The sequence below is a fragment of the Leptodactylus fuscus genome, chromosome 5 (genome assembly GCF_031893055.1).
Source record: "Leptodactylus fuscus isolate aLepFus1 chromosome 5, aLepFus1.hap2, whole genome shotgun sequence".
Taxonomy (NCBI): Eukaryota; Metazoa; Chordata; class Amphibia; order Anura; family Leptodactylidae; genus Leptodactylus; species Leptodactylus fuscus.
Window position 1 is genome coordinate 164,402,175 of NC_134269.1, and position 16,149 is coordinate 164,418,323.

Consider the following 16,149-nt stretch of genomic DNA (forward strand, 5'->3'; position numbering starts at 1 on the left):
TCCAGTTTGGGCAAATTCATGGTGGAGGGAGCCTCTAAACAGCCCAGTTTGGGCAAATTCATGGTGGAGGGAGCCTCTAACCAGCCCAGTTTGGACCAATTAATGGTGGAGGGAGCCTCTAACCAGCCCAGTTTGGACCAATTAATGGTGGAGGGAGCCTCTAACCACCCCAGTTTGGACCAATTCATGGTGGAGGGAGCCTCTAACCAGCCCAGTTTGGACCAATTCATGGTGGAGGGAGCCTCTAAAAAACCCAGTTTGGACCAATTCATGGTGGAGGGAGCCTCTAAAAACCCCAGTTTGGACCAATTCATGGTGGAGGGAGCCTCTAACCAGCCCAGTTTGGGCAAATTCATGGTGGAGGGAGCCTCTAAACAGCCCAGTTTGGGCAAATTCATGGTGGAGGGAGCCTCTAACCAGCCCAGTTTGGACCAATTAATGGTGAGGGAGCCTCTAACCAGCCCAGTTTGGACCAATTCATGGTGGAGGAGCCTCTAACCAGCCCAGTTTGGACCAATTAATGGTGGAGGGAGCCTCTAACCAACCCCAGTTTGGACCAATTCATGGTGGAGGGAGCCTCTAACCAGCCCAGTTTGGACCAATTCATGGTGGAGGGAGCCTCTAAAAAAACCCAGTTTGGACCAATTCATGGTGGAGGGAGCCTCTAAACAGCCCAGTTTGGGCAAATTCATGGTGGAGGGAGCCTCTAAAAAACCCAGTTTGGACCAATTCATGGTGGAGGGAGCCTCTAACCAGCCCAGTTTGGACCAATTAATGGTGGAGGGAGCCTCTAAACAGCCAAGTTTGGACCAATTCATGGTGGAGGGAGCCTCTAAAAACCCCAGTTTGGACCAATTCATGGTGGAGGGAGCCTCTAACCAGCCCAGTTTGGACCAATTAATGGTGGAGGGAGCCTCTAACCAGCCCAGTTTGAACCAATTAATGGTGGAGGGAGCCTCTAACCACCCCAGTTTGGACCAATTCATGGTGGAGGGAGCCTCTAAACAGCCAAGTTTGGACCAATTCATGGTGAAGGGAGCCTCTAAAAACCCGTTTGGACCAATTCATGGTGGAGGGAGCCTCTAACCAGCCCAGTTTGGGCAAATTCATGGTGGAGGGAGCCTCTAAACAGCCCAGTTTGGGCAAATTCATGGTGGAGGGAGCCTCTAACCAGCCAGTTTGGACCAATTAATGGTGGAGGGAGCCTCTAACCAGCCAGTTTGGACCAATTAATGGTGGAGGGAGCCTCTAACCACCCCAGTTTGGACCAATTCATGGTGGAGGGAGCCTCTAAACAGCCAAGTTTGGACCAATTCATGGTGGAGGGAGCCTCTAAAAACCCCAGTTTGGACCAATTCATGGTGGAGGGAGCCTTAACCAGCCCAGTTTGGACCAATTAATGGTGGAGGGAGCCTCTAAACAGCCAAGTTTTGGGAAATTCATGGTGGAGGGAGCCTCTAACCAGCCCAGTTTGGACCAATTCATGGTGGAGGGAGCCTCTAAACAGCCCAGTTTGGGCAAATTCATGGTGGAGGGAGCCTCTAAAAAACCCAGTTTGGACCAATTCATGGTGGAGGGAGCCTCTAACCAGCCCAGTTTGGACCAATTAATGGTGGAGGGAGCCTCTAAACAGCCAAGTTTGGACCAATTCATGGTGGAGGGAGCCTCTAAAAACCCCAGTTTGGACCAATTCATGGTGGAGGGAGCCTCTAACCAGCCCAGTTTGGGCAAATTCATGGTGGAGGGAGCCTCTAAACAGCCCAGTTTGGGCAAATTCATGGTGGAGGGAGCCTCTAACCAGCCCAGTTTGGACCAATTAATGGTGGAGGGAGCCTCTAACCAGCCCAGTTTGGACCAATTAATGGTGGAGGGAGCCTCTAACCAGCCCAGTTTGGACCAATTAATGGTGGAGGGAGCCTCTAACCACCCCAGTTTGGATCAATTCATGGTGGAGGGAGCCTCTAACCAGCCCAGTTTGGACCAATTCATGGTGGAGGGAGCCTCTAAAAAACCCAGTTTGGACCAATTCATGGTGGAGGGAGCCTCTAAACAGCCCAGTTTGGGCAAATTCATGGTGGAGGGAGCCTCTAAACAGCCCAGTTTGGGCAAATTCATGGTGGAGGGAGCCTCTAACCAGCCCAGTTTGGACCAATTAATGGTGGAGGGAGCCTCTAACCAGCCCAGTTTGGACCAATTCATGGTGGAGGGAGCCTCTAAACAGCCCAGTTTTGGCAAATTCATGGTGGAAGGAGCCTCTAACCAGCAGAGTTGTGGGAAAGCAGGGTGGAGGGAGCCTCTAACCAGCAGAGTTGGTGGAAATCAGGGTGGAGGGAGCCTCTAACCAGCAGAGTTGGGGGAAATCATGTTGGAGGGAGCCTAGTATTAGCAGAATTGTGCAACGCTTATGGTGGATGAGTATGAGGATGCGGAGGAATTGGAGAGGTTGAGTACAGACATGGAGTTTCATGTTGGGGTGCTTTACACAGGTGGGCACAAAAATGAAGGCTCTATCCAGTGGTGGTTCATTTTTATCAAAGTGAGCCGGTCGGCACTCTCAGCTGACAGACGGGTGCGCTTGTCAGTGATGATGCCACCGGCTGCACTGAACACCCTCTCAGATAGGACGCTGGCGGCAGGACAGGACAGCACCTCCAAGGCATATAGGGCAAGTTCAAGCCACAGGTCCAACTTCGACACCCAATACGTGTAGGGCGCAGAGGGGTCGGAGAGGACAGGGCTGTGGTCGGAAAGGTATTCCCGCAACATGCGCCTATACTTCTCACGCCTGGTGACACTAGGACCCTCCGTGGCGGCACTTTGGCGAGGGGGTGCCATCAAGGTGTCCCAGACCTTAGACAGTGTGCCCCTCGTTTGTGTGGACCGGTGAGAACTTGGTTGCCTACTGGAGGAACTGCCCTCCCTGCCGCCAACGTCACATGCTGGAAACATCTCCATCATATTCTGCACCAATTGCCTGTGGCAAGCATTGATGCGATTGGCCCTCCCCTCTACCGGAATAAAAGACGAGATGTTGTTTTTATACCGGGGGTCAAGGATAGCAAAGATCCAGTACTGGTTGTCCTCCATGATTTTGACAATACGCTTGTCGGTTGTAAAGCACCCCAACATGAACTCAGCCATGTCTGCCACAGTGTTAGTTGGCATGACTCCTCTGGCCCCACCGGAAAGTTCAATCTCCATTTCCTCCTCATCCTCCATGTCTACCCATCCGCGCTGCAACAATGGGACGATTCGAAGTTGCCCGGAAGCCTCCTGTATCACCATCACATCATCGGACAACTCTTCTTCCTCCTCCTCCTCCTCCTCCTCCTCCTCCATTAAACGCAGTGAAGCGGACAGATGTGTGGACCTACTCTCCAGCTGTGACGGATCGGATGCTATCCCTAACTCCTCTGTGTGATCTGAGTTATCCCTGATGTCAATCAGGGATTCTCTCAGAACACACAAGAGCGGGATTGTAAGGCTCACCATCGCATCCTCAGAGCTCACCCTCCTTGTGGACTCCTCAAAGACCCGTAGGATGTCACAAAGGTCTCTCATCCATGGCCACTCATGGATGTGAAACTGAGGCAGCTGACTTTGTGGCACCCTAGGGTTTTGTAGCTGGTATTCCATCAAAGGTCTCTGCTGCTCAACCACTCTATTCAACATCTGAAACGTTGAGTTCCAGCGTGTGGGGACGTCGCACAAAAGCCGGTGTTGTGGCACATGCAGGCGTTGCTGGAGAGATTTTAAGCTAGCAGCGGCTACTGTCGACTTGCGAAAGTGGGCGCACATGCGCCGCACTTTCACCAGTAGCTCTGGAACATTGGGGTAGCTCTTTAGGAAACGTTGCACCACTAGGTTGAAGACGTGGGCCAGGCATGGAACATGTTGGAGTCCGGCAAGCTCCAGAGCTGCTACCAGGTTCCGGCCGTTATCACAAACGACCATGCCTGGGCCCAGGTGCAGCGGCTCAAACCATATTGCCGTCTCATCGAGGAGGGCATCCCTCACCTCGGAGGCAGTGTGCTGTCTGTCCCCCAAGCTGATCAGCTTCAGCACAGCCTGCTGACGTCTACCAACGCCAGTGCTGCAACGTTTCCAACTCGTAGCTGGGGTCAATCTAACAGCGGAGGAGGAGGCGGTGGCGGAGGAGGAGGCGGTGGCGGAGGAGGAGGCGGTAGAGGAGGAGGAGGAGGGGGGTGTTCTTCTCGTGTCCCTGCCAGGAATGTTAGGCGGGGAGACGAGGTACACCGGGCCAGTTTGGGAAGCAGTCCCAGCCTCAACTACATTCACCCAGTGTGCCGTCAGTGAAATGTAGCGTCCCTGTCCGCATGCACTTGTCCACGCGTCGGTGGTCAAGTGGACTTTTGTGCAAAGCGCGGAACTAAGGGCCCGCCTGATGTTGAGTGACACGTGCTGGTGCAAGGCGGGGACGGCACACCGGGAGAAGTAGTGACGGCTAGGGACGGCATAGCGAGGTGCCGCAGTTGCCATCAGGTCCAGGAAGGCGGGAGTTTCAACAAGCCGGAACGCCAACATCTCCTGGGCCAGCAGTTTAGCGATGTTGGCGTTCAAGGCTTGCGCGTGTGGGTGGTTAGCAGTGTATTTCTGCCGCCGCTCCAATGTCTGAGAGATGGTGGGTTGTTGTAAAGAAACGCCTGATGGTGCCTTTGATGGTGCAGGAGAAGGAGATAAGACAGGACCAGGGGAGGATGAGGTAGAAGTCAACAAAGTGGCGGAGGCAGATGAAGTGGTGTCCTGGCTCGTCCTCTGGAGTGCATCGCCAGCACAGTCAGCAGTGGCAGTGGCAGAGGCAGAGGCAGTGGCAGAGGCAGTGGCAGTGGCGTGAACGGCAGGCGGCCTTTGTCCTGCCGTTGCTGCCTGCCACTGATTCCAGTGCTTGGATTCCAAATGACGGCGCATTGAAGTGGTGGACAGGTTGCTCTTCTCAGAGCCCTTAATCAATTTCGAGAGGCAAATTGTGCAGACAACACTATATCTGTCCTCGGCGCATTCCTTGAAAAAACTCCACACCTTCGAGAAACGTGCCCTCGAGGTGGGAGTTTTTCGGGGCTGGGTACGAACTGGAACATCTTGGGAGATTCCGGGTGTGGCCTGGCTTCGCCTAAGCTGCTGACCTCTGCCTCTGCCTCTAGCTACCCTTTTTGGTGCTGCACCTGCCTCAACATCCACACTACTTTCCCCGCTTGACATCCCCCCTGTCCAGGTCGGGTCAGTGTCCTCATCATCCACCACTTCCTCTTCCAACTCCTGTCTCATCTCCTCCTCCCGCACAATGCGCCGGTCAACTGGATGCCCTGACGGCAACTGCGTCACATCATCGTCGATGAGGGTGGGTTGCTGGTCATCCACCACCAAATCGAACGGAGATGGAGGAGACTCTAGTGTTTGAGCATCTGGACACAGATGCTCCTCTGTTAGGTTCGTGGAATCGTGACGTGGAGAGGCAGGTTGAGGGACAATGAAAGGAGCGGAGAACAGCTCTGGGGAGCAGGGACAGTTTGGGTTATTGTTCTGTAAAGCTTCGGAATTTTGGGAGGAAGGAAGACAAGACTGTTGGGTAATAGGAGGAGAGGAGGCAGAGTCTGACTGGCTGCTGGACAATGTGCTGTAAGCGTTCTCTGACAGCCATTGCAAGACCTGTTCCTGGTTCTCGGGCCTACTAAGGTTTGTACCCTGCAGTTTAGTTAATGTGGCAAGCAACCCTGGCACTGTGGAGTGGCGCAATGCTTGCTGCCCCACAGGAGTAGGCACGGGACGCCCTGTGGCTTCACTGCTACCTTGCTCCCCAGAACCATTCCCCCGACCTCGCCCACGGCCTCGTCCACGTCCCTTTCCGGGAGCCTTGCGCATTTTGAATTCCTAGTTAGAAATTGGCACTGTATACCAGTAGTAAAAATTGTGGGTGCACGTAACCCCAATATATTCTTTGAATTCCCAGTCAGACACTGGCACTATATGGCAGTAGCAAGAAATGAGGGTATTTGTATTCCCAATATACTCTTTAAATTCCCAGTCAGACAATGGCACTGTATACCAGTAGTAAAAATTGTGGGTGCACGTAACCCCAATATATTCTTTGAATTCCCAGTCAGAAACTGGCACTATATGGCAGTAGCAAGAAATGAGGGTATTTGTATTCCCAATATACTCTTTGAATTCCCAGTCAGACAATGGCACTGTATACCAGTAGTAAAAATTGTGGGTGCACGTAACCCCAATATATTCTTTGAATTACCAGTCAGAAACTGGCACTATATGGCAGTAGCAAGAAATGAGGGTATTTATAACCCCAATATATTCTTTGAATTCCCAGTCAGACAATGGCACTGTATACCAGTAGTAAAAATTGTGGGTGCACGTAACCCCAATATATTCTTTGAATTCCCAGTCAGAAACTGGCACTATATGGCAGTAGCAAGAAATGAGGGTATTTGTATTCCCAATATACTCTTTAAATTCCCAGTCAGACAATGGCACTGTATACCAGTAGTAAAAATTGTGGGTGCACGTAACCCCAATATATTCTTTGAATTCCCAGTCAGACACTGGCACTATATGGCAGTAGCAAGAAATGAGGGTATTTGTATTCCCAATATACTCTTTAAATTCCCAGTCAGACAATGGCACTGTATACCAGTAGTAAAAATTGTGGGTGCACGTAACCCCAATATATTCTTTGAATTCCCAGTCAGAAACTGGCACTATATGGCAGTAGCAAGAAATGAGGGTATTTGTATTCCCAATATACTCTTTGAATTCCCAGTCAGACAATGGCACTGTATACCAGTAGTAAAAATTGTGGGTGCACGTAACCCCAATATATTCTTTGAATTACCAGTCAGAAACTGGCACTATATGGCAGTAGCAAGAAATGAGGGTATTTATAACCCCAATATATTCTTTGAATTCCCAGTCAGACAATGGCACTGTATACCAGTAGTAAAAATTGTGGGTGCACGTAACCCCAATATATTCTTTGAATTCCCAGTCAGAAACTGGCACTATATGGCAGTAGCAAGAAATGAGGGTATTTGTATTCCCAATATACTCTTTGAATTCCCAGTCAGACAATGGCACTGTATACCAGTAGTAAAAATTGTGGGTGCACGTAACCCCAATATATTCTTTGAATTCCCAGTCAGAAACTGGCACTATATGGCAGTAGCAAGAAATGAGGGTATTTATAACCCCAATATATTCTTTGAATTCCCAGTCAGACAATGGCACTGTATACCAGTAGTAAAAATTGTGGGTGCACGTAACCCCAATATATTCTTTGAATTCCCAGTCAGAAACTGGCACTATATGGCAGTAGCAAGAAATGAGGGTATTTGTATTCCCAATATACTCTTTGAATTCCCAGTCAGACAATGGCACTGTATACCAGTAGTAAAAATTGTGGGTGCACGTAACCCCAATATATTCTTTGAATTACCAGTCAGAAACTGGCACTATATGGCAGTAGCAAGAAATGAGGGTATTTATAACCCCAATATATTCTTTGAATTCCCAGTCAGACAATGGCACTGTATACCAGTAGTAAAAATTGTGGGTGCACGTAACCCCAATATATTCTTTGAATTCCCAGTCAGAAACTGGCACTATATGGCAGTAGCAAGAAATGAGGGTATTTGTATTCCCAATATACTCTTTGAATTCCCAGTCAGACAATGGCACTGTATACCAGTAGTAAAAATTGTGGGTGCACGTAACCCCAATATATTCTTTGAATTACCAGTCAGAAACTGGCACTATATGGCAGTAGCAAGAAATGAGGGTATTTATAACCCCAATATATTCTTTGAATTCCCAGTCAGACAATGGCACTGTATACCAGTAGTAAAAATTGTGGGTGCACGTAACCCCAATATATTCTTTGAATTCCCAGTCAGAAACTGGCACTATATGGCAGTAGCAAGAAATGAGGGTATTTGTATTCCCAATATACTCTTTGAATTCCCAGTCAGACAATGGCACTGTATACCAGTAGTAAAAATTGTGGGTGCACGTAACCCCAATATATTCTTTGAATTACCAGTCAGAAACTGGCACTATATGGCAGTAGCAAGAAATGAGGGTATTTATAACCCCAATATATTCTTTGAATTCCCAGTCAGACAATGGCACTGTATACCAGTAGTAAAAATTGTGGGTGCACGTAACCCCAATATATTCTTTGAATTACCAGTCAGAAACTGGCACTATATGGCAGTAGCAAGAAATGAGGGTATTTATAACCCCAATATATTCTTTGAATTCCCAGTCAGACAATGGCACTGTATACCAGTAGTAAAAATTGTGGGTGCACGTAACCCCAATATATTCTTTGAATTACCAGTCAGAAACTGGCACTATATGGCAGTAGCAAGAAATGAGGGTATTTGTATTCCCAATATACTCTTTGAATTCCCAGTCAGACAATGGCACTGTATACCAGTAGTAAAAATTGTGGGTGCACATAACCCCAATATATTCTTTGAATTACCAGTCAGAAACTGGCACTATATGGCAGTAGCAAGAAATGAGGGTATTTATAACCCCAATATATTCTTTGAATTCCCAGTCAGACAATGGCACTGTATACCAGTAGTAAAAATTGTGGGTGAACGTAACCCCAATATATTCTTTGAATTCCCAGTCAGAAACTGGCACTATATGGCAGTAGCAAGAAATGAGGGTATTTGTATTCCCAATATACTCTTTGAATTCCCAGTCAGACAATGGCACTGTATACCAGTAGTAAAAATTGTGGGTGCACGTAACCCCAATATATTCTTTGAATTACCAGTCAGAAACTGGCACTATATGGCAGTAGCAAGAAATGAGGGTATTTATAACCCCAATATATTCTTTGAATTCCCAGTCAGACAATGGCACTGTATACCAGTAGTAAAAATTGTGGGTGCACGTAACCCCAATATATTCTTTGAATTACCAGTCAGAAACTGGCACTATATGGCAGTAGCAAGAAATGAGGGTATTTGTATTCCCAATATACTCTTTGAATTCCCAGTCAGACAATGGCACTGTATACCAGTAGTAAAAATTGTGGGTGCACGTAACCCCAATATATTCTTTGAATTACCAGTCAGAAACTGGCACTATATGGCAGTAGCAAGAAATGAGGGTATTTATAACCCCAATATATTCTTTGAATTCCCAGTCAGACAATGGCGCTGTATACCAGTAGTAAAAATTGTGGGTGCACGTAACCCCAATATATTCTTTGAATTCCCAGTCAGACACTGGCACTATATGGCAGTAGCAAGAAATGAGGGTATTTGTATTCCCAATATATTCTTTGAATTCCCAGTCAGACAATGGCACTGTATACCAGTAGTAAAAATTGTGGGTGCACGTAACCCCAATATATTCTTTGAATTCCCAGTCAGACACTGGCACTATATGGCAGTAGCAAGAAATGAGGGTATTTGTATTCCCAATATATTCTTTGAATTCCCAGTCAGACAATGGCACTGTATACCAGTAGTAAAAATTGTGGGTGCACGTAACCCCAATATATTCTTTGAATTACCAGTCAGAAACTGGCACTATATGGCAGTAGCAAGAAATGAGGGTATTTGTATTCCCAATATATTCTTTGAATTCCCAGTCAGACAATGGCACTGTATACCAGTAGTAAAAATTGTGGGTGCACGTAACCCCAATATATTCTTTGAATTCCCAGTCAGACACTGGCACTATATGGCAGTAGCAAGAAATGAGGGTATTTGTATTCCCAATATATTCTTTGAATTCCCAGTCAGACAATGGCACTGTATACCAGTAGTAAAAATTGTGGGTGTATATAGCCCCAATTCTATTGCTAGGGGACTTGCAGGGTATTTCTGGGGTGAAGGTGGGGGGGCACACCGTTGGAACGGGTATCGGGGTATATATCGGGTATACGGGAATACACTGACAGTGTATTCCATTCAGGATCCTGGGAAAGCTGGGTTGCGGCGATTGAGCCCGTCAGTGCCACGTTACACTGACAAGCTTCTCCCTGGAATTTAGCTCTTACAAGAGCTGTTGGTTGTCTTCTCCTTCCTATCCTAGCCTGTCCCTGCCTACCCAGAATCTAAGCCCTAGCTAGCTGGACGGAAACCTCCGTCCTCGATGAATTGCAAGCTCAGAATGACGCGAACCTGGGCGGCGCTGTTCTTTTAAATTAGAGGTCACATGTATTCAGCAGCCAATGGGTTTTGCCTACTTTTTTCAACGTCACCGGTGTCGTAGTTCCTGTCCCACCTACCCTGCGCTGTTATTGGAGCAAAAAAGGCGCCAGGGAAGGTGGGAGGGGAATCGAGTAATGGCGCACTTTACCACGCGGTGTTCGATTCGATTCGAACATGCCGAACAGCCTAATATCCGATCGAACATGAGTTCGATAGAACACTGTTCGCTCATCTCTATTTAACATAGTAACATTATGGCTGGATTAACACTTTCATTGTAATCTCTGTAGGAGGCTGCGCTGCAGAATCCGCTTACAATTGGCAGAGAGAAAAGTCCTGCAAGCAGGACCTAAACAATGGAAACATGGAAGCTAGAATGAACCTAGCGTAACATTGTTGCTCAATGATGAATCCCAAGTAATAAATTCAGCAAAGAGAGAATGCAAATAAAAATAGCAAATGCACAAATAAAGCAAATTACAAATAATAACTATACCAATAATAATAATAATGACACACTGAAAGATTAACCTGTGAAAGTGGCAAATGCGACAACAGCAAAGACAATGACTCCCGTGGACTTCATAATGCAGAGTTAATATTGTGAACCTGATGCTAATAGATTCTGCAACTTATTTTACGTGTTCGCTGTTCTTTTATGTACTCTGGAAATGTTTAGGTACACCCTCAGTATTAGGATAATCAAACATAACATTCAGATCGTGTCATCACCAGCTAAGACCCAGCTTTCACTTCTCAACTGTAAAATGGTGACATTAACAAATATTTTATACTTGAATAACAAGAAGGCAGCAGAGGAAATCCTGGCTTTAGTCGTATTTGTATATAATATTTACTTTATGTACTAAAAAACAGGATGTATCAAAGTTATATGCCAGTAAATTAACATTTATCAAAGAGGAATAGTAATTTTATGTGTTACAAATAATGTTCAACAAAAACCTAATTTTCTTTTGTATTATAAAACCATATATCTATAAAAAAAATATTAAAAACCTTTATTTGCTGTCATACAAATAGGTTAATGCAGAGCTATAACTAGATGTTAAATTCATTTCACCTCCATTAATCTGTACATAAATACATAAAAGTGGCTTGTTACACCCCCAACCCCTGACAACCAGTCCCTGGGGCACATAAACCGGATTTTCCCGTTAGCGTGTCGTTTTAAAATATAACTTTTAATCCAAAGTGAAGTTAAAAACATGACATGTACATGGAATCTAGTCATGATAGAAACAAGGAACAAAAGCTTACGCGTTTCAGGGATAAAATATGCTTCCCTTAGTCACTGCATAGTGCCATGAAGGAAACAAGAGTGTGGTACAAAATCTGGCCATACACATCGTATATGTATATATATCACATGATATACATGATATCACAAAGTTCTGTCAGGACAAGAACATTCATTGAGTTAGAGGAGGAAATTATCAAGACCTTGATATTTGGTGACCAGGCAGAGCAAGACCCCTGGACTACTGGAACTGAAGGTTCTTGGCAGCACTTTGGTGCAGAGTGTGTTGTAAATGGGGAACACCATTTATCCATGTGACACCTGACACATAAACCTGGCCTGTGCGTGAAGGACTGCATTAGATTGTACCACCATCCAAGGAATATTAATTTTGTAATTTATTTGCTCTGGTATACTACCTTTTATACCATGATATACTCAGCAAAGACCACATGCACAGACATGACAAATAGAGCACATTACAAAGAATAATGTAAGTAATAATGACAACAATAGCAATACACTAAAAGATTAATGTAACGGAATTGCTAAGACAGCAATTCCCAGAACTGTTAAACCCTGGGAGGGGCACAAGAGACAGTGAGCCCTAAGCTGAAGCCCCCCACTTCCCTTCCTATTGCCAGGCCCTATCCTAGGTAATAGGCGACAACCACGAGGACAATCCCTCCCTGAATACGTGAAACACAAAACGCAGACAACACGAACAACAACAAAGGGAGGTCAGCTAGCCAGGGTTCAGTAACAGGAGAGCGATGCAGTGCCAAATCGGAGTCAAGAGAATAGTCAATGAGAAAAGCCAAAGGTCAAGTATAATAGTATAAGCAAACAGGGACAGTAAGAGCAGGTATGCGCACGGCAATAACAAGCACTGGTGTGAATGGGAACCAAGGCTAAATAGGGAGGAAGAACCCGCCTATGGAGTTCACAAAAAGGCAGCTGTCAATCACAGGGCAAGGCCAGATTAACCACTTAATGGACAGAGGCAACCTAGGCAGAAGACGGGTGTGGTGCAAATCCAATTAAGGACTAGAGCCGTGTTCACACAGTGCAACTAAAAATTTTAAGCAGATTCTCAAACTGCACACGCCTCCTGCGCCGCAGCATGCGAGCAGAGGGTGGTGCAGTGACCCGAACAGGCAGAGATGTTACAATTAACCTGTGAAAGTGGCAAATGCGACAACAGCAAAAACAATGACTCCCATGGACTTCATGATGAAGAGTTAATATTGTGAATCTGATCCTAAGAGATTCTGCAAATTATTTTACATGTTCGCTGTTCTTTTATGTACTCTGGAAATGTTTAGGTACACCCTCAGTATTAGGATAATCAAACATAACATTCAGATCATGTCATCACCAGCTAAGACCCAGCTTTCACTTCTCAAATGTAAAATGGCGACATTATGAAATACTTTATACTTGAATAAGAAAAAGGCAGCAGAGGAATTCCTGGCTTTAGTCGTATTTGTATATTATATTTACTTCCTGTACTAAAAAGCAGGATGTATCAGAAAGTTATATGCAGTAAATTGACATTTGTCAAAGAGGAATAGTAATTTTAAGCGTTACAAATAATGGCCAACAGAAACCTAATTTTCCTTTGTATCATAAGACCACATATCTATAAAAAATGTTAATCTCCTTTATTTGCAGTCGTACGAATAGGTTAATGCAGAGCTGTAACTAGACGTTAAGTTCATTTCCCCTCCATTAATCTGTACATAAATACATAAAAGTGGCTTGTTATACCCCCCAACCCCTGACAACCAGTCCCTGGGGCACATACCTTGGTTCCCACCCCACCTCCCAAAACTGCAATTTAAAAGAATCTTGATATTGTATATTAAAACCATAACCTAACCCTTCATAAAAGTATACAGTTACTGCTGTTATAAACCAGCTGCAGGACTAGTATAAACTTTAATAGAGTTATTTTTTTTTATGCAAAATTTTTATTTATTTCAAAATCAGACATATAAAGTATAACAATAAACAGTAAAAAGGTGCGAGTAACAGCAACAAATCTCAACATGGGCGATTGATAATGTGCTTTAGGCTAAGGCCCCAAGTAGTTGCATGCAGCCAAAAAGCCTTGCAGGAAAAACCGCTATGAAAACGCATAGTGATTTCCCGCAGAGCTTTTCACACAAAGTTTGCAGAGTTTTCCTCTGTGGACTTTCTGCTTTCATTATATTATTATTATTATTATTATTGTCTATTTATATAGCACCATTAATTCCATGGTGCTTTACATTTGTGGGTTTACATACTTTACACAAAATATACAAACAGATGGACTGGAGAGAGGCGAGGGTGTTTGCTGGGAGTCCATGCAGAAGGATGTTGCAGTAATCTAAGCGGGAGATTATGAGGAAAATGTTTGTTTTTGTACCGTGTTAGCCAGTGGGTAGGAAATATATTAAAAAAAAAAAAAAATACAGGAGAGTCTTCAGTAGATAATACCTTTTTTAATGGCTAACTAATAATGATGGCAGATTACAATGTTTTGAAGCTCTCGGCTTCTTCTTCAGGTATATCTAAAAACAATTTCTGAAGGCTGCATATTTATGTACAAGAGGGACACATAGGAATAGAATTCTAGGAGGGAGGGTAGAAGAAGCTTATGAAGGCATGGACTAGCATCTTAGCAGTTTCTGGGGTGAGGAAAGAGCGGATTCAATGGATGTTTTTGAGTTGGAGTATAGGTCAGGTTCCAGGGTTATCCCAAGGCATCGGACCCATGGCGGGGTAAGTGTGGTTCCACTAACTTTGATAGATGGGTCAGGTAGAGGGGCCTTACGGGGTGGGGCAAAGGTGATGAACGCCATTTTCACCATGTTGAGTTTGAGAAAGCGGGAGGAGAGAATAAATAAATAAATAAACTGGAACTCTGGCCAACAGAGAGGTAATGTCTGGTCCAGAGATGTATTTTTGGGTGTAATCGGCATAGCAATAGTATTGAAAACCATGAGATTCTATGAGTTGGCCCAGGCCAAGGGTGTAGATGGAGAACAGGAGGAGTCCTAGGACAGAACCTTGGGGGACACCTACAGAGAGGGCATGGTGAGGAGGTGGTATGCGAGTGGGAGACACTGAATGTGCGGTCGGTGAGGTATGAGGAGATTCAAGAAAGGGCCGGGTCAGAGATACCAAGGGATGAGAGAGTTTCTAGCAGGAGGGAGTGGTCAACTGTGCCAAAGGCAGAGGAGAGGTCAAGGAGGAGGAGAACAGAGTAATGACGCTTGGCTTTGGCGGTTAGAAGGTCATTAGTGACGTTGATTAGGGCAGTTTCAGTGTAGTGACGGGGTCTGAAGCCTGACTGAAGTCTGTCAAAGAGCAGGTTGGACGAGAGATAGGATAGTTCAGAGTGGACGTATTGCTCAAGTAGTTTTTGAGGCGTACGGGAGCAGTGAGATGGGACGATAGTTGAATGGAGAGGACGGGTCGAGGGAGGGTTTCTTAAGTATAGGAGTGACAGTGGCACTTTTGAAGGCAGAAGGGAAGGATCCATTGGTTAGGGATAGGTTGAAGAGATGGATTAGGGCTGGGGTGATGACTTTAGTGAGTTTGGGGATGAGATGTGACTGGATCAGGTCAAGCGTGCAGGAAGTGAGGTGGGATTTAAAGATTAGGGAGGAGAGGTTTTTTTTGTCAGTGATGGTGGAGAAACAGGTTATGGATGAGGAGCAGTGAGCAGTTGGGTAGAGTTGTTGCCGGGGGTGTAGGGTGAGACTGTCTCTGATGGTGTCATTTTCTAGTTTTGAAATAAGAGGCAAAGTCGTCAGCTGAGATAAGTTATGTCGGAGGGGGTACATGAGGACAGAGAAGGGAGTTGAAGTTGGTGAAGAGCTGTTTGGGGATGCGGGATAGGTCAGATATGAGTGTGGTGAAATAGATCTGCTTAGCAGAGCTGAGTGCATTCTTGAATGCGAGAATTGCCTCTTTGTAACTGAGGAAGTCCTCCTGGGAGTGGCTTTTCTTCCAGAGGCATTTTGCAACCTGCGAGGAACGTCTCAGTTTTTTAGTCATGTCCGTGTGCCAGGTTTGTCAATTGATCAGTCAGACTCTGGTGTCTGTGAAGGGGCCACAGAGTCAAGGGCTGAGGTAATTGTGGTATTATAGAAGACAGCAGCGGCATCTACGTCCTGGATTTAGGATATGTCAGCGAGTGGTAGGATATAGTCTGAGAGTGTGTGGATGTCAACGCAGTTAAGGTTCCTGTGGGGGGGTGTTACTTTAGGGGTTGGGGTGTCTATTGCAGAGGAGAGGGCCGAGAATGTCAGCAGTTTGTGGTCAGAGAGCGTGGACGGAGAGTTACAGAGGCTGCATATGGAACAGAGGTGGGTGAATATGAGGTCTAAGGTGTGCCCCTTTATGTGGGTGGCAGAGGAGGACCATTGAGACAAACAAAAGGAGGCGGTGAGGGACAGGAGACTGGAAGCGGGAGGGTGGTCTGTGTTAATAGGGATGTTGATGGTGGAGGTGTCTGTGGGTAGGAAGTGTGTGAGCCAGGTGGTGAAATGGTCGATGAAGGTATTGGTAGGTCCCGGCAGTTGATATATGATGGTTAGGTGGAGGGTGAGTATCTATGAACAGAGTGCACTTCAAAGGAGGGGGGGAGGGGGGGAGGGCAGGTATGAGCAATTGTCACACAGGAGTATG